Consider the following 24,475-nt stretch of genomic DNA (forward strand, 5'->3'; position numbering starts at 1 on the left):
GCCGCTCAGAACACTGGCCCTTTACGGTTGTGACTTTGGCAATGCCACATAGCAACAGTGAGAGGTAGCATCATCATGCCCATTTGTAGGGAAGAAAACTGAGGCCCCAGGAGGTGGAATGACTTGCACAAGAGCCACATCTGTAAGACCAGGGGGTTCGGCAGCTGCCTCTGGGGTGGAGGAGGGGGCACAAGAATAGGAACCAAGTCTTGCCCTTGACCCTGACCGCCATCCTGGCGTGCTGCTCAGTGCACAACGCCAGGGGGCGCCGTGCGCATTGCAGAACCCTCCTGCTGCTCCCCGGCCCCCAGCGGAGCCGCAGCTGTGTCTGACTACCGATCTCTGTGAGGACAGTTCTGTGGGGACAGCACCGCGGCTGGTAATGACCAATTATGCTCATGGCATATGCCTCTTGGGAACCGGGCCCCCCTCCAAGCCGTTGGCTTCAGCACCCCCTCCAACTTGCTTTCTGTTTCTGCCATGTCTGGGGTGCGCCCCAGCTGTTTGGGCTGTGAATTTCATTCTCAGGATGACCCTGAGCTTGGCAGAAGGCAGGGCCGGTAGGAATCTAACACATCCGTGGGTGGCAGGGAAATTCGACGGAAATAAGCTGTGCCTCTAGGGTTCTCGGTGAGGCGCCTCCACCTTAGAGGCCTGAGCTGGAAAGGACAGAGGCTCAAGTTGAATACTGAGCAAGTGTGGATGATTCAGCGGGGGGCGGCGAGAGAGTAGGAGGCAGTAACAGTGAAGCGACAGGCCTGCGTTCAAATCCTGGCCCAACCACCGTATAAGTGACCAAAACACCTGCCACGCTCCGTTTCTCCCGGCGTCGTGGAGTCAGTTTTTGCTACTCCTTGCCTCGACCGAAAGAACATGGTAGACAGAAGAACAAGTCAGGGGGTCAGGAGGTTCTGCCCGCTTGCACGTTCCTTCTCGGACCCTGTGACCATCACGTGACATGAGCCTGTGGCCCATGAGGACCACGTGGAGGACAGGATCCCGAGCACGCGCTTCTGCAACCAGCAGACGGCAGCCTTGTGAGCAAGCCAAGTCCGGCTGAGATCAACTCTGCGTCGTCCCGGCCGGAGGAACCGCACGGCTGACCGTGAGCTACGGTACAGGCTTATCATCTTCAGCCATTAAATTTTTTCTTTTATTATGCGGCAAGCATTTGTTGAGACAGCCACGTATAGTTCAATGATCATGGTCAAATTGCTCACCCTCGCCGAGCCTCGATTTCCTTTCTTTTTGATTAAGGTTTTTTTAATGTTTGTTCTTGAGGGAGAGACAGAGTGTGAGCGGGCGAGGGGCAGAGAGAGAGGGAGACACGGAACCCGAAGCGGGCTCCAGGCTCTGAGCTGTCAGCACGGAGCCCGACGCGGGGCTCGAACTCATAAAGCGTGAGATCACGGCCTGAGCCGAAGTCGGTCGCTCAACCGACTGAGCCACCCAGGCGCCCCTGCAGAGCCATTTGCAACCGTCACCACCATCGCCTGCACTCTCAGTAGAGTGAATGCACCCACATACCCTAGAGCTGTGTGAGCATTTCTTACGGAAACCTCTCCGCAGCCCTCTGTCATCATCCCCTTTTTACACAAGTGGGAACAGGTGCACAGAGAAGCTCAGTGTCCCGTCCAAGGTCACGCGGCTGGTGAAAGAACCGGGACTGGAGCCCGGGCAGCCTGGCCCGGGGTGTTCACTGTTAACCTCTGTGCTATAAAGGGCTTTCACATCCTGGGGCTTGTCTGAGCTTCCCCGAAACACACACGTGCGTGGGCGCGTGCACACACACACACACACACACATACACCCCAACACCACCCCCTGAGAGATGGGCAGGTTGGACTTCCTACTCCAACTCTCCAAGTGTGGGATCTGAAGCCTAGGGACACGTTCAGGGTTGTAGGACAGATTGCCTGGTTTCGAGAACAGTGCCCTTTCCACACCTGGGGGCTCGGGGAGAACGCGGTGTGGATGGTGGTGTTCCGATCAGCTGTTGCTGTGTAACGAACCGCCCCGAAACTTCATGGCAGGAGACAACCATTTCGTGGGGCTGATAATAGACTCTGGAGTCGGACGGGGTACAACGGGGCGGCTCGTCTCGGCTCTGTCATATCCGGGGCCCCAGAGGCTGAAAGAGTAAAAGCTGGGGGTGACTCAACAGCCGTTCCCTTCTTCCCTGTCTGGCAGTGGGTGCCAGACTCGGTCGGGCTGTTGACCAGAGCGTTGGCACACGACCCCTTCTCGTGGCCCTGGTGGCCTCGGGGTCGGCGGTGCCTCACGTCGTGGCTACACAGGTGAGTGTCCCAGCCGACAAGGTGGAGGTCAGGCGGCCTGTTCTGACCCGGCATCGCTGGTGCCACGGCATCCTGTCGGCTTCGAACCAGCCACCAGCCTGCCCAGATTCAGGCCTGGACCCTGTCCCTCCATGGCCAGAATTTGTGGACGTGGTTACAAACCATCAAGGCCGGCCCGGGGGCCATGAAAAGCTGGGACGGAGAATGTGGAGCTCCAATGGGCTTGGGCTGGAGGCTCTGATGAGCCCTGGCCCCCAGCGTCCCATCACCACCTCATGGCCAAACTCAGGGTGTCTGTGGTCCTGTGAGCTTCCTGTTCTCGTTCTGGAGAACACGCTCCTGGCGGCCAGCAGGGGGCGCCCAATGCCCTTGTCCTCGGTGGGTTAGGAGGGGACGAGGGAGGACGACCCGGTAGCCTCTCTGGACACAGTCGCCCAGCAAGGAGCCCTGGAGGGGGCCCCAGCTGTGTCCACACCGCGTCGGTCCCTGCCCGCAGTCTCCGCGACACCCTGTTGATGGCTTTCCGGCTCTCCACCAGCTGTGCCAGCCCTTCAGCACCCCCTCGGGGAGCACCGTGGGCAGGGGGTCCGGCGCTGGTTTTGCGGCCAGCTGGATTGTGAGACCGAGCAAATCCCCCCCCTGGACTTGGGGTTTCCCAGGCGCGAGAGCAAGGGGGCTGGGTCACAGGATCCCCAAGTTTCCAGAATGCCACTGAATTTCTTCTCAGGTGGAAACTCCATCTCCCAAGGCTGACTGCAAGCTCCTTGAGGGCAGGCTATGCCTTCTTGACTCCGGGCGAGGCACTGTGCCACGTGGGGCCTCAGTCTCTCATCCGGAAAGTGGGCACGCCGACAGTGTCTGTGTCGGGGCGTCTTTGGGCGTTGCCAAGCACCTGGCACCTTAGTAGGTGGTCAGCCACAGCCGCTTGCTTTGCTGTGGGTGCTCCCTGAGCCCGGGGAGCTTGTCCCCTGGGGTCTCCTGGGGGCTTGGGGAGAGTGTGGGTGGTTTGGGCAACCCATCACAGCTGCTGGATGCAGTCTCCAGAACAGGCCTCCCGGGACTGTCCTCCTCTGGCTACGACGTGAGGTTTCTGAAAAGCCCCCTTGTCGTTACGAGACGCCCCACTCGACTGAGGCCTCTGCCCGAGGCTCCCTGTTTGCTCTGTGGGCGCCATGTTGGATCGTAAATGTGTCCATGTGGGAGGGGCACTGCCATCTGGCCTCGGAAGGAGGATAATTGGGGTTACACCGCCCTTCCCGTTGTCCTCTCTGCTCCTCACTGCTTGGCCACACAGGAGCTGTGACAACGCCTGCCTTGCCCCCTCACTTCCCTCCCCATGCCCCAGCGGGGACCCCACCAGGCCAGCCTTACTCACCCTCCTCTCTCCTTCCACCCTGCCTCAGCCTCCTCACTGCCACATCACGGTGGGCGCAGCCCCCAGGAACATGGAGGTGGCCTCGATGACCGGCTGAGATTTGTCTAGAGGGTGGTGGGGGGTGGGTAGAATGTCCCGGGGCCCCGACCAAGGAACTTCCTTGGCAATAGAAATCACTTGTCCTTCTTGAACATTCCTTCCTCTCAGGCTTGATCTGTGATCCTGGGGCCTGACTGGAAGTCTTTGGAGAAGCAACATTACCTGTTGAAGGCACAGCTTGCCGCGGCCATCGGGACACACAGGGTTCAGAGGGCAGGGGTGAGGGGAGAGTGGGGGCCTCGGGGAGCAGGACTTCTGTTTCGGTGAATCAGCCTCTAGGCTTTCCAGGATGCCGGCGAGCCTTGCCTTTGGTGCAGCCAGAGTGCCTGATGTCAGGGCCACCACGTTTGGGCACGTGGGCCAGGCGCTGCGTGACCCCAGGGGCACCATGCAGACAGGTTACAGGTGGGGGCGGCCCTTAAGTTGTGCACTGTGGCAGCCGCAGCTGGTGACCTGTCAGTGCTGGTCTGGCCCGTGCAGGGGTTGGCAGCCTCTGTCTTCCAATGACCCGGAGGAAGGAACCTCCAGGCCCCCCTTGCCTTAACGGTCCAGTGCACCTGAGTGCCTGCCTTAGCTTCTCTGGGCTAGGCCTCGATTCCCTGGTCGTCTCTTGTAGCAGAGAGGGGCTGGATCCTCCTTCCTGGGTCCAGGCAGCTGACAGATGGCCCCAAGTCCCAGTGCTACCAGCCCCTAACACTGACTAATGCCTCCACCCGGACACGGCTGTTGGCACCCCAGCCTGGGATGGATCTCTGATGGGCTGACATTTGCCCAAATGGGCCCCACACTAGAACAAGACAGAAGCTCCAAATCCCAGCTCTGCCTCTGTGTGGTCACAGGCATGCCTCTCAAATCCTTCTTCTTCTTTTTTTAATGTTTATTTATTTTTGAGAGAGAGACAGAGCGTGAGCTGGGGAGGGGCAGAGAGAGGGAGACACAGAATCGGAAGCAGGCTCCGGGCTCCGAGCTGTCAGCACAGAGCCTGACGCGGGGCTCGAAGCCATGAGATCATGACCTGAGTGAAAGTCAGAGGCTTAACCGACTGAGCCACCCAGGAGCCCCTAGTTTTTATTAGAGAGAGAGAGAGAGGGAGAGCGTGCGTGCCTACGAGTAGGGGAGAAGGGCAGAGGGAGGGAGAATCCTAGGCAGATGCCGTGCTCAGCGCCGAGCCTGATGTGGGACTCGATCCCACGACCCTGGGATCATGCCCTGAGCTGAAATCAAGCATCGGACGTTCAACCTACTGAGCCACCCAGGGGCCCCGCTTTTGTTTTCTTAATTTTTTTTTACGTTTATTTATTCGTTCAGTAAATGTTAGTGAAAAGCGTACTATGTGCCGGGCACTGGGTTAGGTCCGGAGGAGGCGGGTGAATCAGGCAGGCAGGTTGCCCGTCGCTGGAGTTTAGGCTCACTTGCGGGCACAGATGAAACCCAAGTAAACACGCGGGGAGATTACACAATTACAAATTGCCTAAATGCTTTGGAGGAAACAAACTCATTTGCTTATTAAAGCTTCAGGGATACAAAGGTAAGTTTCAGCCAAGCCCGTGGAATGTGAGGTTTTTCTAGGATCCCATGATGAAAATAACCGGACACTGGCAAGGGCCTGCTAAGACTGTAATATGTCCATGAGCGCCTCATGGAAATGAGCTCTTTCGCTCTTTACAGAAGTCCTCGTGGCCGAGTGTCATTATCTCCATCTTACAGAGGAGCACACAGAGGTCAGGGGGTCAAGTGACTTGCCCGAGGTCACGTAGCTTGCTAATGAAGCCAGATTTGAGCTTGGGTTTGTTTGATCCCTGCCTGCTGTAATTACAGACCTTGTCCGAGCCTCGTGGCCGGGCTCCTGCTGCCGTATTTGTCTTGTCGGTAAGCCCGGGCAGGGAGTTCCTAAAGCCGGTGGCTGGAGGGCTGGGGGGGCCCCCTGGGAATGAGGCCCCCCGATCTGAGCTGGAAAAGGGGGTGGAGGGTGGGGTCCAGGAGACCCGGGGCTGGAGGAGCTAATGCCGAAGCTAAAAGGAGGCGATGGGGTGTGGATGGGGTCCCCACCTCTGTCTCCACGTAGCACCTGAGGGCCAGCATGTCTCATGGCCTTGACTGTTCCCCCTTTCAGGGCTGCAGGCAGGTGGCTTAGGAGGTCGGGAGCCCCGCGCTCAGAATCTGGACTTCCTGCCCCGGTACCACAGTCCTAGTGTCCTCGTGGGTGAGAGCCTGGGCTCTAGAAATTAAAAGACCTGAACACAAATTCCAGCTTTCCCACCTTCGAACGGTGTGACTTTTGGCAAGTTGCTTACTTCTCTGAGCCTCAGTGGCCTCACGTTCCAGACGGGCGTGGTCAAATCTGCTTCTCCGATCCTGGAGGATAAATAAGATGATACATTACAGTGTTTCCCCCAGTTCCCGGATGATCATATAGTGAGGGTCGATGAGCATAAAGCCAAACCCTATTCTTCCAGGAACTCGGGGTGTCTGCACCTCCCCCAACTGATGGAAAGAGTCTGCAAAACAAAGTAGGACCCATGAACGTTCTTTGATTTTCGTGTTTTTTTTTAATTTTTTTTTTAACGTTTATTTATTTTTGAGACAGAGAGAGACAGAGCATGAACGGGGGAGGGTCAGAGAGAGGGAGACACAGAATCTGAAACAGGCTCCAGGCTCCGAGCTGTCAGCACAGAGCCCGACGCGGGGCTCGAACTCACGGACCGCGAGATCGTGACCTGAGCCGAAGTCGGACGCTCACCCAACTGAGCCACCCAGGTGCTCCTGCTGTCGTTCCTTCTTCAGGCCGAGCGCCACGGTGTGGTTGTGCCACGTCTTGTTGGTCCACTCTCCCATCTCTGGGCATGCGGCCGAGGGTGGTCACCCTGTGGCTTTTGAGTTGCAATCAGTTCCAGCGACCGGCTGAGTCCTGGTTCCAAACTTCTGAGGCAGAGACGGTGACCGTCCTGTGCGCACACGTTGGCCCTGGGCCACATGGGTATCGGCAACATGGCGGCCGCGACCCGCTCTTGGGAGGCGAGGGGGTGATTCTCAGAAAGGAAATGGGAGCCGTTGGCAACTGAGAAGCCTGTCCCTACGTAAGAAACCAAGCCGGGTCATCCCTAGATGGAAATATTTTCATTCCGATGGACCTCTCTGGAATGTGTCGGTTAGGAGACTCAGAAAGATGCTTTTGTTGAATTTTACATCTTTATTAAAAATGTTTTCGTGGGGCGCCTGGGTGGCTCCGTCGGTTAAGCGTCCGACTTCGGCTCAGGTCACGATCTCGCGGTCCGTGAGTTTGAGCCCCGCGTCGGGCTCTGTGTTGACAGCTCAGAGCCTGGAGCCTGCTTCCGATTCTGTGTCTCCCCCTCTCTCTGCCCTTCCCCCGTTCATGCTCTGTCCCTCTCTGTCTCAAAAGTAAATAAAAAACGTTAAAAAAAATTAAAGAAAATGTTTTCGTATGTGGGTTTCGTGCGTACAACATAGTGATCGGCTTCTCTGTGCGTTACGCTGTGCCCACCGCGTGTAGCTGCCATCTGTCACCATACGACGCTATCACGGTGCCGTTGACTGTGTCCCCTGTGCTGTGCCTTTATTCTTGTGACTTACTCATCCCGTGACTGGAAACCCGTCCCTCCTTCTCTCCTTCACCCAGTCGGCCCGTTTCCCCCCTGCCCCCTTCCCCCGGAAAGATGCTATTTTAGTTTCAACGTATCTGCGTGCTTTGTGCCTTCTGGCTTACAGGGTGGCGGGTGGAAGCGGGGGGCCTCTACGCGTCGGGCCCTGGTTAGGCCGCCATCTTGCCCTGGTGCGGGGGGCCTGTTTGCTCTGGGGGCCAGTCAGCCAGAGGCTGCCTCAGACCCTCGGGACCCGGGGGGGCCTGGTCCAGCCCCGCCTCTGCCCCGGCGCCCTCACTCGTTCTTCTCCAACTTCTGTCTCTCGATGTTACCCAGGCTCAGTTTCTTACTGACAAAATGGCTGCTAACACGCACCGTGCTTTCTTTGGTACGTTGGCGAGGAGGCCACATGAAGCTGATGACCGCAGAGCAGGGATTCTCAACTGGGGACCACTCATTTTTGGTTGACCCGGCTGGGAAGGGTCGGTGCTGCTGACATTAGAGGGCGCGGGCCAGGGATGCCGCCACACGGGCTGCAGGGTCCGGGACGCCCCCACCACCAGGGTGGTCTGGTCCAGAGTGTCAGTAACACCCAGGGGAGACAGGCTGGTCCGGGGCAGCCTGGGAGAATCATTCCTTCTGCGCGTCTTTCCTGGGCATCTTTCGGTGCTGCCTGCGGGGAACGGCAGGGGGTTGGTAGGGACACAAGGCGGAAAGGACCCGGTCCTACGGCAGAGGGTCTGGCGTATGGTGGACACTTCCATACCGTTTCTACATCAAAGCATAGCTTCAGCTGGCGGAAAGCCCGGCACGTGGCCGTGGTCATGCCCTACTCGTGGCCGAGCAGACTCCGCTGGCAAAGTGTGACGCGTGGGGGCTCTTGGCGAACAGCCCCTGTTGGCCGACAGGTGCTTCCAGAATGCTGGCGGAAACTCACCCAACAGAGTGTGGCTCAGGCGGCCGGTTATCGAGTGGATGGGGGAGAAACAGGCTACCCTGGCCTCCCAGAGTGACCGGTGGTTTGGGGAGAAAGGAGCGGAGGCGGGTTTATCGAGGTTTTTCTGAACTCGTGGCTTCTGCTCAGGGAGTGTTTGCCCCCTCTGCCACCTGGGCTTTGGGGGTGGGTGGGGGAAGGGGGGGCAGGAAAGACAAGACTCTAGAGAGCAGGAGAGGAAATTCCAGAGGCCTTTATACCCTTCAGAGGATGGGGGCGGGGGTGGGGGTGGGGGCAGGTTCAGGTTGCCAAAGAGAAACATGGAGGAAGATTCTGGCCTCTCGTGTGCTCCTTCCCTGACCTTGGGGGGCAGCTTTCTCTGGGAGCAGAGAGCCCGGGCCAGGCCTTCTGGGTGGGTGAGGCGGGAAAGACGGTGGCCCTCTGCCGTCGGGCAAAGGGAACGAGACTGCAGCCTGTCCCCTGACCAGGGCTGAGGGAAGGTGCTGGAAGGAAGGCGAGGGCAGCCGTAGTGGACAGCTTTTCTCCTTGCAGGGCCTCCAGAACCAGGAACCCGCCTTCCTGACTCTGGCCAGGGCCTCTTAAAGGAAGAGCTCTCCCCGTCGCTACGTCCACAGGTGGAGGGGCCACGTCTCCACCTGCCTCTTCACTCATACCTTAAGCCCCAAATAATAAAGACGACGAAGCTCTAACGATGACAAGGGCTTCCTGCCAGCGTCAGTGGTGCTGTTCTGGTGCTTTCCATCTCATTTAATTCTCCCACACTGCTGTGCACCTCCCAGCTGGCTCTTGGCCTCCAGCCTCCCGGGAGGGAATCCAGTGAGTCAGGCGTATGTTGGTTCTCTCCGGTGGTGCAGAACCTTCGGTCCCACCAGGGCTTGCTGAACCCTTTGCGCCCCGGGCTCGCTTGGGTAACTAGTGGAACCAGAGGCTTTGGTTTCCTTCAGCCCCGAACTCAAAATAGCCACGATTTTGTACGCCCTCGGTGTGACCTCGGGCAACTTACTTCTCTCTCAGAAACCTGTTTCCCTCTTTGCAAAATGGGGGGAGACCTTGTTGTGACGCTCAGATGAAGGGGAGAGGTTTTAGTGGATAAAACATGTGCGAGCCCAAACCCGGGATCGTCTCCATCATCATCATCATCATCATCAGGGGTGAGCAAACTTTCGCTATGAGACCAGACGGCAAATCTTTTAGGCTTTGTAGCCCCTGCAGTCTGTCAGTATTAAATTCTATCGTCTCTTCAAAGCGGCCACGGACAGTAAGCAAATGGTGTGGCTGTGTTTCAATAAAACTTTATTTACAAACACGGGGGATGGGCCCGATTTGGCCTGAGGGCTATGGTTTGCTGATGCCCGGATCTAAGGCCTGAGGCTTGACTCTCATTGCCCGGTAGCAAAAAGCGGAACAGGGCCTGGGCCAGGTTTGATGCGGAATGCAAGTGTCCACGTGCAAACAACCATCTGAGTGTTTTGAGGGCAGGGGAGGATCTACCTTTGAGACCCCATCCTGGGTTCTCAGGGGCACATGGTGAGGGCAGAGCGAGTATTTGTGGGTAAATGACTTTCTGGCGACCATTTCGGCTCAGGTCATGATCTCATGGTCATGAGATCGAGCCCCACGCCGGGATCCTCGGTGGGTATGGAGACTGCCTGGGATTCTCTCTCTCTGTCTGCCCCTCCTTCATTCTGGAGCTTGCACTCTCTCTCTGTCGTTCTCCAAAAAAAAAAAAAAGAAAAAAAGGTGTCCTTGGAATCAGAGCCATCATTATTGTCTATCCCCCGGGAGCTGGACTCCAGAGCCCTTTCCCTATGGTCTCATTTAATCTTCACGAGAACCCTGTCATATCAGGACGATTGTTGTTATCCTGGTGGGACAAGGGGGAAACCGAGGCTCCGGGAGATGAGGTCACGCAGCTGGAAAGGGCAGGGATTCAAACTTGAAATTCCAACTTCAGAGCTTGTGCTTTTCCACCTCTTCTGGTTAAAAGACTCCCGGTCTGTGGATGAACCTCGAGCCCTCCCTTGTGCCCATGTCCTGTGCTTCTTTCTGGGCCGGTGGGCAGCTGTCAGTGGCTAAACCTTCTGCCTTCGCCCCCCCTTAGAGGCCCCCACCTTTGTGTTCACGCTGCTCCTCCCTTTCCCCACCCTGGCTACTTCCTGGTCCTCCCAGGCCGACTGATGACAGATTGCCTGGCCCGGCCCGGCCCGGCCCTGCCCATGGGCCTGACCCAGTCTAGCCCTTCCTTGTCGGCTGCTAGGGGCCGCCTCCTGCGCTCCTGCCTGCCCGCCTGGCAGGTCTGGCAGGTGAATGACTCACATTCCTGGTCCTCTGCACACGAAGCGTGGGGAGCCAGTGCGCCTGACCCCTGGGCTCCTGCCTGCCCTGCCAGCGGCTGTGACGGACAGGACCCTTCCCCGCCGGTGGCGCCTGACCCTGTGCCACCTGCACCCGTTTCCCCGAGGGCCAGAATTGGACTGCACGGAATCCAGGTCAGCTTTGGGGCTTGTAAACATCTCTGTCCCTCGCCGAGTTGGAGGAGGGTCCTTTGGAGGTCACGGGGCGTGTGTGGGCTTTCTGCTGTCATTGACACCCTTGGGCACCGGGCCCAGGGACACCCTGCTCCCTCCCAGTCAGCGATGGGGCTTGGGGACGCCTTGTGCCAGGCTCTACAAGGAGGACTCTGCTGGGAGCCTCGGGGGACATGGCCCTGACCCTGGTGGCCACCTGTGGGGACAGGTCAGGGCAACGTGGGGGCGAGGAATGCAGAGGGAGCCTGGCAGAAGCGTGGGTGCCTCGGGAACCTTCCCTGATTCCCTTCTCGGGGTCACAGAGTTTGATGGTTGGAGCCTGATATGGCCCTTCTGGGACACCTAGGTCAACGGCATCATTTCAGAGCTGGGAAAACAGAGGCTCGGGAGGACAGGGAGTATCTCAAGGTCGCGCGGTGACTTAGCGGCAGAGCCGGGCCTGGAAGCCGGAACCGGCTGCCGACTCCCTGCGGTCACCCTGGGTCCTGGCTGTGAGTCCCCGACAGGTGGCTGTTTAGCCACAGCTTGAATCTCTCCGGTGGTGGTGAGCTCGCTGCTTTTGGAGGCAGCCTCTTGCGTCTGCGTGGCCGGTGGCCGGCGGCAAGGACACAGGGCCTGCGGGGCGCTTACTTCGTGCCTGGCACCTTGCTGACGAAGCACGCCCCGCGCGTTAGCTCTTTCAGTCCTCCCCACACCCCTGTGAGGCCAGTGGTGTTGTCGCCGTTCTCGTTCACAGCCGAGGAAACGGACCCAGAGAGGTTGAGTAACTTACTTAAGGTTTCGCAGCTTGGAAAAGGGGAGCTGAGATGGGAGGCCAGACAGGTCTGGTTCTGGGGCCTGACGGAGCCCTCCGCCCCCTCCCTTTCTGCTGCCATGAGTCGATGAGGCATAGCAGGGTGGGGGGCTGGCGGGGCACGGCCAGGCTGGGCTTGTTAGGGGCGTTTCGATGGATCGCGCGTTCCTCTGGCCTCCCCACGTCCGAGGAAAACAAGTGTTACTGCTGAAGCTTTTCTCCCTCCCCCGCTTGGGCTTCGTGGCAGCTCACGCTCTGTCTCACGTGGCGCCCGAGCTGCAGAGTCCAGCACAAATGGTAATGACCTTCCAGGGTGGCCTCCACGATGCTACACCTGCCTTGGTCTGTCCACGAAGGGTCCTTTGGTGGTTAACAAGGGCAGCGCCTCACCCTAAGGTGCTCGACCGTTTACAAAGCTGGGCCACGTCTGTTGTCCCCGATGGGTCTCACGCCAGCCTGGGGTGCTGGGCGGGGCAGGAATGAAGATCCCTGTAATTGAGGGACAGAGGCTCAGAGAGGTGAGGTGACCTGCCTGAGGTCACACAGCTAAGAGACGGCAGAGCGTTAGGTTCTCTCTCCTGGCTCCTAACAGCGTGTGCTGCCATTAAGCGGGCCTCTCCTCTCAGTTTTTCCTCTGGAGGATCCAGAAGTTTCTAAAGGCGAGGCTGCCTCCCCGGCTTTTGGCCGACGAATCCGGGTCTCCTGAGGCTTGGCTGGGGACCGGCCACCAACTCTCCTCTGTCCCTTCGAGGGCTGAGCTCCTCTGGGAGCAATGGCCGCAGACTTTCCCGCTGGGCGTCCTCCGTTAGCAGGACTTTGGGGTCTTCATGGGGGTGACTAGTCCGGCCCCTTCACATCCCTACCACCTAGAAGGCGAGAAGGATCCCTGATATGTTCATCCAGGGCTTCCTCTCAAAAACAGTCTCATGGGTGAGAAGTCCCCAGGCTGATTCCATTCTGTCCCCTCCTCCTAGTGAACAACAACAACAACAATAACAATAATAACAGCGACATTGACTATTAGCATTGCCACCATGACTACTGTGCCATTTATCGGGCACTCACCCCGTGCTCAGCTCTAGGTCAGGAGTCCTGGCGCCATAGCTCATCTAACCCTCCTGCCAGTCCAGATGTCACAGATGAGAAAGCTGAGGCACCGAGGGGTGAAGTCATTGGCCCAGAGTCACACGGCTGGCCCGTGGCACTGAAACCATCACTCAGAAAGTCGAAAGCTCACATCACCCAAAGTCACCATCCAAAGTCATGTGCTGAGTTCCTGGTGCAGCCAAGAGCGGCGACTGGCTTGGTTGCTTCCGGCTTTTGAGCTCTTCCCTCTCTGCGCCGTGGGGCCGGGCTGGGCGGCCCTGGGACTCGAGAACCGTGGGTTCTGGTTGCTCTGCCTCTAAAATACTATGGGACTCTGGACATGCCCCTCACCCTCCTGGGGCCTGGGTCACCCTGTCTGGGTGGAGGGGCTGATCATTTCTTCCCTGTGATCTAACCAGGGGCTGTGAATTACAATCACGGCTGGGGATGCCTGTAAAACCTTGACACAGTGCGCAGGGAGGGAACCGGCATGAAGAGTAATTACCCAAGCAGCGTCTCCGGTCCCCTCTGTGCCTGGGACAGCCTTGACGTTTAATCCCCACAATTACTGGGGATGAAGGAATTGGTGCCGAGCTCCGCAGCCAGAGGAAGCTGGGGCTCAGCAGAGGAGCAACTCGAAACTCGCTCAAGGTCACAGGGTTAGGAGGTGGGGAGGCAGGGATTCGAACCCAGCCTGTGTGTGTGTCCAGAAGTGAGCGCCCCCCCTCCCCACCAGCCCTCATGGGAGACGGCTCCCTGGGGATGGGGGCGGGGGGCTCAGGGTTTCCAGCCCCAGAGCAGCAAGAGAGTTCCCGGTGGGGATACTCATGGGAGCAGGTCCCCAGGAGCTTAGCAGGTGGGTCCGAGGTAGGTGGGATGGTGCTGCTATTAAGTGAATTCCTAGCTTCCCTGTCCAAGCCTCCTCCCACTTTGCCTTCCAGCGGAATGAGAGCGAGCCTCCTCCCCATCATTGCTTGTCTCAAGGACAGAGGCACCTCTTGTTCCAAGGGGACCAGGAAAATAGGGAGCTCTCCTGGGTGTTGGGACCTGTTCTGTAGGTGACCTTGACCCCTGACCCTGCCTGCTGGACCAGCCAGACCCAGCTCAGCCACTGCACAGAGACTTCTGATGCCCCAGCAGAGGGAGGGGAGGCAACAGGGCTGGGGAGCAGCCCTGCCCCCTTCCTTCTTCCCCATCGTACCCTATCCCCTGGTTCTTTGGAGCATTGTAGTGATTCAATCTGACGACCATTCATTCTATCTGATATAAAGGCCTCCAATGTCATGGTTCCAGACAGGCAGAGGGTGAGGAGGGGACCTTGGGCCGGAGCCAGGAGGCTGCCTCTGCTCTCGTTCCATTCTTCATGCCCTGTGTGACCTTAAGCAAAGCCCTTGTCCTCTGAGGGCCTCAGTTATCCCCTCTGTGGATGGAGGGGGTTGGCTCGGATCATTCCTAAGGGGCCTTTCAAAGCTCTGAAAGTCTCTGAAATGCTCAAAGGGAAAGCCCCAAGGTGCCCTCTGGGCTCTTCGCCAGCCGTCCCTCCTCCCACGTGACCACAAGGCCCCGGGAGCACAGGAATGCGGGGAGGCTTGAGTTTGCTTCTGATGCATGGCAGACTGGCAAGGACTGGAGTGACCACCATAAAAACCTGTTCCTGTTCAGTCTGGCCAATTCTGGAATATATCCAGGATGCCCACGTTTGCCCAGCTGCAGGGAGAGCCCTCCACCTTGTTGTTGGGAGGAAGAAGTACGGACTTCAGGGTCGCACTGAGTTCAAAGCTCAGCTCTGTCCCTTCTCGTGTGTGAACTTGTAGGTTCTGTATCTGAAATGGCAGACGATAATACTGAACTTGCTGAATGTGTTATCCCAGGCAGAGTGCTCGACCTGGTGCATAGTAAGTGCTCAGTAAAAAGAAGGGCATGTCCCTGGCCCCAGTGCCATCCCAACCTCCCATTCCCAGCAAACAAAGAAGGCTCCAGAATGGCAGGACGCCTCATTGTGCTGCCCAGAACCTTAATGCCATGTTCCATGCAGATGAGCAGATATGTCCAAGTGTGCTAGGGATGATACGATGTTTTACCGTCTTTTCTCTTCCTCTTTCTCACAATTCCTCTGGAAACTACAAAACTGGGCCACATGCCTCAGTGGCCGCTCTCTTGAGACTTCTGGGTTCTTCATCCCTGAGTCTTGCTTAGCCCACAGGAAATGGGAAACCCTATGCTCTGGCCGAAGAGTAGCGGGGAGGAGAGGAGCCTGCTTCCCACAGATCTTTCCCTAGAATCCAGCTGGCTGGCTCTAGCCACTGATCAGAATTCACAAAGTATGGGATTTGGCGGGTCAGCATGAGATCTCTCAAATTAACTGCAGAGTAAGACCCCTAAAGCTCAAGGCTCCTGGCAGGCGCTCCAGAACTCTGAGACAGCACCCAGGGAATAGGTTGGGGTCGCCTCTGACCAGACACCAGGCTCAGGCACAGCTGTGTCCCCAGGCCCAGTCCTGGAGCCACTGGTCAGGGAGTTTACTACACTGGGTATATTTTGTGGTTGGCCCCAATTCAGAGACCTGTGGTTTGGGATAGAGCACATGAAACTCCCTGCAAAGTGGTGATTTCTGGGAAGAGAGAACAGACTTGATCAGCCTACATGCTGTTGCTTTTATTAAGTTGCCTCAAAGCTCATCAGCCACATGGTGCTTCTTCATTCCCTCCCCTAAAAATCAGGATACTGTTCCCTGCTTTCCCTGGAATCCTGACCAGGGGAGTTTGCACTTAGCAGAGAATCTGCATCCAGCTTCCTTCTGCTTCACTGAGTGGGAGAAGTATTGTCCTCTAGTCCCCTTTCGCTTGGTTTTCAATTGTATTCATCCATCCATCCATCATTCATCTGTCCATGTGTCTATCCATCCATCCATCTATCCATCTATCATCCAGTGATCCATCCATCCATCCATCTATCCATCATCCATCCACTCATCATCCAATGATCCATCCATCCATCCATCCATCCTTCATCTATCCATGTGTCTATCCATTTATTCGTGTGTCCATCCATCCATCCATCCATCATCCAATGATCCATGCATCCATCTATCCATCATCCATCCATTCATCATTCAATGATCCATCCATCCATCCATCCTTCATCTATTCATGTGTCTATCCATTTATTCATGTGTCCATCCATCCATCCATCCATCCATCATGCAGTGATCCATCCATCCATCCATCCTTCATCTATCCATGTGTCTATCCATTTATTCATGTGTCCATCCATCCATCCATCATCCAATGATCCATCCATCCATCTATCCATCATCCATCCATTCATCATTCAATGATCCATCCATCCATCCATCCTTCATCTATTCATGTGTCTATCCATTTATTCATGTGTCCATCCATCCATCCATCCATCCATCATCCAATGATCCATCCATCCATCTATCCATCATCCATCCACTCATTGTCCAATGATCTATCCATCCATCCATCCTTCATCTATTCATGTGTCTATCCATTTATTCATGTGTCCATCCATCCATCCATCCTTCATCTATCCATGTGTCTATCCGTTTATTCGTGTGTCCATCCATCCATCCATCCTTCATCTATCCATGTGTCTATCCATTTATTCGTGTGTCCATCCATCCATCCATCCACCCATCATCCAATGATCCATCCATCCATTTGTCTGTCCATCCAGTCTTCCACCCATATATCCATTCATCTACCTATACACTGTTTATTGAGTGTCCACTATGTGCCAGGCACTGTATCCTGGAGGTAACAGCTCTGTGCAAAACAGACATGAGCCTGCCCTCAGGCAGATTAGAGGACAGCAGGAGCGACAGAAAATTTCGTAAGAAAAACAGTACTTTGTGCTCCAGACTTATCGCCTCTGTTTATCGGTTTTCTTATGTGTTGCATGGGATGATGGCAGTACCTATTACAAAGGATTATGGTGAAGATTTGATGAGACAGTACAGGTAAAGTGTTGGCCCCGTCCCTGGCATGTAGTAAGTGCTCAATGAATTTGAGCTATGATGAGAATGAGGACCATGATCATGATGAAGATGATGATGAAGTTTACCTGGCACTAACCAAGCAACCATACGTGTCCCTGAGCCGTAGTGGGCAGACAGGCTTTCTCAACAGCAGCAGAAGGTAACAGGGGAATGGTGAGGGCAGGCCCCGTGCCAGCTTCTCAGGATGGGGCATGTGTGCTGGATGTGCCATCTGGAGGCAGGGTCTGAGGGCTTCTTGGGGGAGCCGGAGCCAACATAGCTGCCTGGCTGGTTTAGCCAGTTCGGATTTGGTTGTGAATCTTCTCAGGGCAGAATAAGCCATGACACCAGGAGCTGTAGACTGCCTTCGCAGGGGCTGGGGTAGGCTGTCTGGAAGCTTCCAGAAGTGAAGGAAGGCAGCAGAGGTCGGGACGAGCCTCTGTGCTGGGGGCTCTGGGGAGACGGCTGGAGCTGGAGCTCTGGGGGAGCAGCCAAAAGTGGCTAGGGCGTCCCTGGTCCCTGGGGCTGATCGGGGCGGGGGCATGTCCGTGTCCCTTGCCACTGTGCCTCCAGCTCCTAGAACGGTGCCAGGCACTTCTCAGACACTTCTCCGGGGAGTATCTGGGAGTGTTTGTTGAACGGGTGCTGAGGCTCCCCTGGGATGGTCTGATGTAACTATCAGGCCAGCTCACCTGGGAGAAACAGTGGTTCTGGAACCAGAGGGAGAAGCGTTCATAGCCTGACCCCACCACCTACCAGCTCTGGGGGACCGTGGATAAGACACTTGCCCTTTCTGAGCCTCGGTTTCCCCATCTGCAAAATGGGAATTGCGGTCGATACTGAGGGCTGTTGTGTAGATGGGAGCTGGTGAAGGGCTTCGAAGGTACCCAGTAAAAAGCGACTCTGCTGTCATCATCCATGTTTCTGGGGTGACACCCAGAGTTTCGAGCCAGGACTGGGGGATTGGGCTGGTGCGGACAGAGTATCTGCTGAACCCCACATTTCAAGTTTGGGGGAGGGGTGATCGGATAGAGTCAGATAGACCCGGAATCTATTGCTTACTTGCTGTGTGACCTTAGGTAAGCTACTCCCTCCCTGTGCCTCCTCTGTTCCACCTGTCCAAAAGGGGATCTTGAAAGCAGCTGTTCTATAGAGTTCTTGCGAGAGTAAATGGGATTGTGCACGAAGAGCTTGGGGCCTGGCATGTTATACATGTTCAGTAAAGGGGAGCTATCCTCGCCAAGGGAAGGGGCCCTGGTCCCCCCTTCTGAGACGCTGGGGCTTCCCTTGGAAGTGACCCACTGCACTGTGTCTCTGCTGACACGTGGGTGGGTCTCAGAAGGTGCTTGTTTCCAGGAGAAAACCCAGGGAAACCATTTGGCTTAACCTCTTAAGTTCCATGGGGGCGGGGCTTGAGTGATCGTAACTGGGGGCTATTCAGTAGGGGGAAGGAACACGGACTTCAGGTTTAAATCCCAGTAGACGTTAATGAACGCTGGGGCTGGTCCAAAAATCCAGTCTATAAAACTCCTGCCTGCAGCTTCTGGTGCGTTGCTAATGGGAGTTTATGTGAAGGACACAGTGGGATAAGGGCCCATTGTTCTGAGCGGGGACGGTTTTATGACTCTTAGAAAGCGTCTTTCATCTGGGAGACCAGGGAACTGATGGGACCTCCCAGCCCTGGGGGGGGGAACTGGAGGACGCTGGAGGTTTCTGGGGCTGGTGCCAGGCGGCGGCCACGGCCAGGCCCTCTCGCTACAGCCAGGGTAGCTGGCGGGGGCTGCACAGCAGGGCCTCCCTTTCCCCAGGCCCGGGACCTTCCCTCCTGGAGATCCTCTGTCCAGCCCGGCCAGGTCTGCTTGGCAAAAGGCTGGAGGCTCACTGTGTCCCCCGGGGTTCCCTCCCTGCTCCCCCTTCCCCGGCAGCCAGTGCTGTATCTTTTTCATGCTTATGGATGAAGATCCTTCCAGAACAGGCCTTGGGCCCTGCGTTCACTGTCAGCTGACTAGCAACTTCAGGCCTGGAGGCCTTGCCTGGCACTCGAGCCTTGGGTAAGGGCAGTAACCTGATGCCAGGAAGCTGAGACCTTGTCCCCTTGTCCTTTCTGGCTCCTTGGCCAGGCCCCAGACGGAGAAATCCAACTTCCCCTTGGCTCAGCAGACAGGCCCAAGCTCTCTGTCTGTTTATCCCCGGGTAGGGGCTGCAGGAGTCCCGAGGAGGGGGTGAGGCTGGCGTCCTACCGTAGGCCCGTGGGGAGGAGACCTGGGTGCGGTCACGCCTGCTGTGGATGCCCCTGGCCGTTCAGCCCAGACTGTGACTCCCCCTCCCCTCTCACCTTTTCTACTTTGGGAGGTACAAGAAGGCCAGAGCAGCATGTCGAGGATCCCTTGTGCCCTAACTGGTCCCAGAATCCCTTCACCCTGCGGCGAGACAGCAGCCATGGGCAGCGGGCGCTGCCTGGTTAGCAATCCCTCCGAGGCTTCTGGGCTTTCAAGGAATAAAAAAATCTGCTCGGGCACGTGCACGTGAGGGGGATCTGGAGGAACCCAACAGGCCGCTCCAACGGACATTCCAGGCTGGCACAGAACGTCTTCGTGCCTCAGTTTCCTCCTCCCTAAAACGGGAGGGAAAGTACCTGCTTTGTAAGGTTGCTGGAAGGATCGGTTGGAACGTGGCCGGGTGTGTGGCGGCGTGAAGGCTGGCTTGGCGTCCACGGTCACTTGACTCGGTCTCTCACCTCCCCGGGTCCAAATTCCTGGGAGAAACGAGCTGATTGGCCAGCTTGCCGTCAGATGTTCGCCCTCTCCCCCAATCAGCTGTGCTGGCGAGGAGCCGGCTGCCCCGCCCACGGGCGGGAGGGTGCAGGGAGGCACATCCTGGCATGTCAACCCCAGCCTGTTCAGAGGCTCTATCAGATGGGGAAAGTACTGCCCACAGTGGCTTGGTGCTTTTTTTTTTCTGCCAACCCCCAGGGGGCGTTCCCAGGGGTGCTTCCAAGTGATCAGGACAAGCTTTCAGAACTGCGGCTGCCTGCCGACGCTTGGAGCCTGTCCGGCTCACGAGTAACTGGCCCATTTGCAATTTGAAATCGTTGTCAGTTTTAAAAATCGGGGGATTTCGTACAGAACTCTGGACTTCTGGCTTCTCTTGGGGGAAAAGAAAGAAGGCGCTGGGGATATAGATTGTAGACGCATAGCATCTGCTCCAAGGGGGGGGGGGGGCGTGTGCTTTCCAGGCCCTGAGGGACCCCCCCGACCTTTCCCCGTGGTGTCCCTAGTCTTGAAACTTGGTCATCGCTTGTCCGGGCGCATCCAGCCTGCTTCTTCCACTGTCACCCCCTACCTCGCCACCTCACTCTACAGCCTGGAAATGGGAATTGCGCAAAGAAGAAGAAGAAGAATTGGCTAGCTATTCAACATTTTGGAATACGTGTATGAACCCAGTTTTGTGCCAAATATCCACAACTATGATCTCATTTATTTCTCTAAACAACCGTGAGGTAGGAATCATCACTTCCATCCCCACTACACAGACGGTGAAGAATTACTACACACACAGCTCTAAGAATTCCATGATGTGCTAGAGATTAGCACAGGCCATCTGACTTCAGACACAACTTTATTTTTTTAATTAAAAAAAATTTTTTTTTTTTAGAGAGAGAGAGGGGCAGAGGCAGAGAGAGAGAGAGAGAGAGAGAGAATCCCATGCAGGCTCCATGCTCCATGCAGAGCCTGACACGGGTCTCGATTCCATGACCTTGGGATCGTGACCCGAGCTGAAATCAAGTCGGATGCTCAACCGACAGAGTCACCCAGGTGCCCCTAGAAACGTCTTTAAACTGACGGCAAAGCTGCGAGTCCACAGCATTTCCCTCTGCGGCATTTCGAGAGGAAACTGTTGACTTGGTCCTTTTCTCTGGATGTTTAGTATGTGTTTTCGAGAAACACGGACCCGTTCCTTCGAAATCATAGTACAACCATCAAAAGCCGGAAACACATGTGACGCATTCCCACCATCTCAGCCGCCGCCCCTCTGGAGTCTTACCAGAGGTCCCAGTAGTGGCCTTTGTATGGAAAGGATCAAGTGAGGATCACACGTGGCATTTAGTTGTCCAGTCTCTGGTTTCCTTCAATCTGACAAAGTTCCCCGGTCTCTCTTTGACTTTTGTGACCTTGGCGTTTTGGAAGACTCTCAGTTCAGGTTTGTGTGATGTTTGCTCAGGATCATGGGAGCTGTGCATCTTTGGCGGGAACACGGTGAGGTATGGCCGGGACCTTCTCCGAGCATCCCATCGGGACACTTGGGGTGTCCAAATGTCCCCCTGCTGGTCACGTCCCCAGTTTGACCACTTGGGTGGAGAGCTGTCTGTGACGTTGCTCTCTTCCCCTCTCTTCCCCTTTCTGGTTAAGAAGTATTTTGTGGGGAGGTGCTTTGAGACTGTGTAAACAGTCATTTCCTGGCCTTCGATGTACTCATTTGCTTATTTACTTATCAGAATGGACTCTTGGTTTCTTACTGTATTCAATGGGATATAAATCCAATCATGATTTATTCTGATGTCAGATTGCCCTCAGTTTGATTAGTGGGAGACTCTGTGAGCCGGTTTCTATGTCCTTTTGCTATGACACAGGGCAATTTTGTCACTTCTTGAGCAGTTTATCAGTTTGCGGCCCAGCACTATATTATAGGCTCAAATTGTCCTTCCTCTGGAATCAGCCGTTTCTCCAGGGACCTCTGGATCCCTTGAGTAGAGAAGGGTATTGGGGAACCACGATCCGGCTGCTAAGTGTGCTCACTGCTATTGGGTGTCCCTGTTCCCAGGCCCTCGCGGTGGACAGAGCTAGGAGCTCACACCATCGCTTCCGATTCCAGCCTACAGCTGGGAGATCGTTCTACTTTTCTCCCTTTCCGTATCTGTAATTCGCTTCTCCAACAGGGAGAACCCCAAGAGTTCAAGCTGTTGACCACTGCTATACTAGGTTGCCTCTCACTAATAACAGTTAGAATATTTATAATAATACAGCATCAAGTAGCATATTGATCTAATTTTGTCAGTGGAAAGTGGAGAGATCTCTGTTAGGCTACATTAACTTGATCCTGCGACCTTCTGTGAAGAGAGAAGAGGGCAACAGGATTACTGTTCCCACTTGACAGGCAGTGAGACAGAGTAAAAGACGTTGAGGGCTGTTTTCAGGGTGCTACAGAGATCGTGGGGTAGCAGAGCCCTGGGTCGTGTCCTTGTCCCACTGGACATGAGTGTCCACCCCCCCCTTTGTGGGTGTTTCGGGTGAACTTCGAGACCACATCCCCAAGACAAGGAAGGAGCTGCTCAGACTGGTCTGTCCCTGACACCCAGGTCCATAAAGTGATAGCTCAGAGAAGTCAAGTTTCCTTCTTCACCTGAGCTCCCAGGACCCCCTGTGCCTGTGGCTGTGCCCTTGAGCTCAGCTTGCTTCCCCACAAATGCAGGTCTTGGGTTGGGGGGGGCCTCTGGAAGGCTCGAAGCAGGGGTGGTTGCTGAGAGTATCGCAGCCCCCCTCGAAATGCTGGTCCTACCAAACAGAGGCAGGAGTGTTATGGGAAGAGAGGGTCATATCGTCTTCTTTCGTAATCAAAATGCGATCCAGCCTCTTTTAGGTAATAAATAGCCTGGTCACGGTTGGTTTAATGGTATAGTAAATTTCAGGGCCTGACTGCTTCCTGCTTGCTCTCCGTTCACACTGCCCGTGTGAGCGTGGTATCTGGGCCACAGGGTCCACTTTCCCAGCCACCCGCTTCCTTTTTGACCCACTATGTGGTTCGGCCAGCGGAAGGGAGACTGGGCTGCAAGGCAGAGGCAGGAGCCCTGGGTTCCCATCCTGACTTTGCCGCCAGCTTGCTAGGCAACATGGGCAAGTCACTTCGCCTCACTGGCCAGTGGAAAAATGCCACCCCTGTCCTCCCTGCCTCCCTCTTCTCCAGGTCAGCGGTGGAGACCGGGGACAACAGAACCCTTTTCCCATCCAGATGTACCCTTGACGGTTATGCATCCACAGTAAACCCTGCACTCACCAGCGTGTTCAGTGGGTGGAAAATTCTGGTTAATTGAATGTTCTGGGACATGGAAACATCCCCAGAAATCCTTTGTGTTCCTTTTGTGGTCATTGAAAACCATTCATTCATCTATTTAGCAAATATTTGTCTCGTGCCTGTGCTCTACCGGGCTCCGTCCCAGGTGGCGGGGAGGCGCTGTGAATGAGACAGCGGAGGCCCAGCCCGCAAGGGCTCACGGCCCAGGAGGAGACGTGGGCAAACGCAGGGGGCCCTTGAACACCGCAGGGGCTAGGGGCACCAACCCCTTACGCGGTACAGCTTTTGACTCCCCCAGAACGTAATTGCTGATAGTCTACTGTCGACCACGAAGAAGCCTTTACCAATAACATAAACAGTCAATTAATGTCTTCCGTATATCATATGTATTATATAATGTATTCTTATAATTGCATAAGCTCGAGAAAAGAAAATATTATTAAGAAAATCATAAGGAAGAGAAAATACATTTTTATTGAAAAAAATCCACGTAGAAACCTGCCCAATTCAAACCTGTTTTTTTTTTTTTTAATTTTTTAATGTTTATTTATTTTTGAGAGAAAGGGAGAGAGAGAGACAGAGTGCAGACAGGGGAGGGGCAGAGAGAAAGACACACACACAGAATCTGAAGCAGGCTCCAGGCTCCGAGCTGTCAGCACAGAGCCCGACGCGGGGCTCGAACCCACGAACCTCGAGGTCATGACCTGAGCCGGAGTCGGACGCTCAACCGACTGAGCCACCCAGGCGCCCCTAAACCTGTGTTTGGTTTTTTTTTTTAATTTTTTTAACATTTTATTTATTTTTGAGACAGAGACAGAGCATGAACGGGGGAGGGGCAGAGAGAGAGGGAGACACAGAATCGGAAGCAGGCTCCAGGCTCTGAGCCGTCAGCCCAGAGCCCGACGTGGGGCTCGAACTCACGGACCGCGAGATCGTGACCTGAGCTGAAGTCGGCCGCTTAACCGACTGAGCCACCCAGGCGCCCCTAAACCTGTGTTTTTTAAGGGTCAATGTACACCACGCAACTCGGTAGGATGGATGGCCCGAGGGGACCATAGGACACTGTGGGAGGCCCGGAGTCCAGTGTGGGGGCCCTGGAGAAGGGATCCTTGACCTTGAGAAGGTGTTCTCTGTTGAGAGCCTCAGGAGGCATTAGCCAACGTGCCTGGGCAGGAGGATGGAGTGGTAATGGCGTTCCAGGCAGAAGGAGCAGTAATGAATGGGCAAAGGCCAATAAAGCGCCTTTGACATTGAATTGTGCTGTGGAGCTCAGAATGTGACCCCGGGGAGGCGAGAGACGAGGGGTGTGTGTGTGTCGTCGGGATGCAAGATGGTGGAGAGAGCAAGAATGTAGGAGGATGTGTGGTCCCTGGGGTGGGGGTGGGGGGAGAGGAGGGCCCGGCATTACCAGATCTCCAGGTTTGCTGAGAAGCCAACAGTCTGTTTTCTTACTGCAAAATCTCCCCAGTGTTAAATGTTGGTGACCCGTGAGCCACCACTGGGGGCCAAACACAACGGTTCTGTAGACTCCACTGGTTCTATGAGCTGGTGGCTTGTCACCTGGGACCCAGAGGGTCTATGGGATGAACGTTTGAGGGTGCCCACTCAGAATCTGTTATGATCCTCTGATGTTGAGTGCGCCCCTAACCTGTGCTGGGCTCTGGGGGTCTG

The 24,475-nt window shown here is 55.8% G+C and overlaps 1 non-coding gene across 1 annotated transcript; it reads right to left on the reverse strand.

Annotated features, from left to right (window-relative positions):
- Nucleotides 1-23,465: 23,465 nt before the first annotated feature.
- TRNAR-CCG lies at nt 23,466-23,550 on the reverse strand. Its single transcript has one exon. It is a non-coding gene; the product is annotated as a tRNA-Arg (tRNA).
- Nucleotides 23,551-24,475: the final 925 nt, after the last annotated feature.

This window comes from Panthera leo, chromosome C1 (genome assembly GCF_018350215.1).
Source record: "Panthera leo isolate Ple1 chromosome C1, P.leo_Ple1_pat1.1, whole genome shotgun sequence".
Lineage (NCBI taxonomy): Eukaryota > Metazoa > Chordata > Mammalia > Carnivora > Felidae > Panthera > Panthera leo.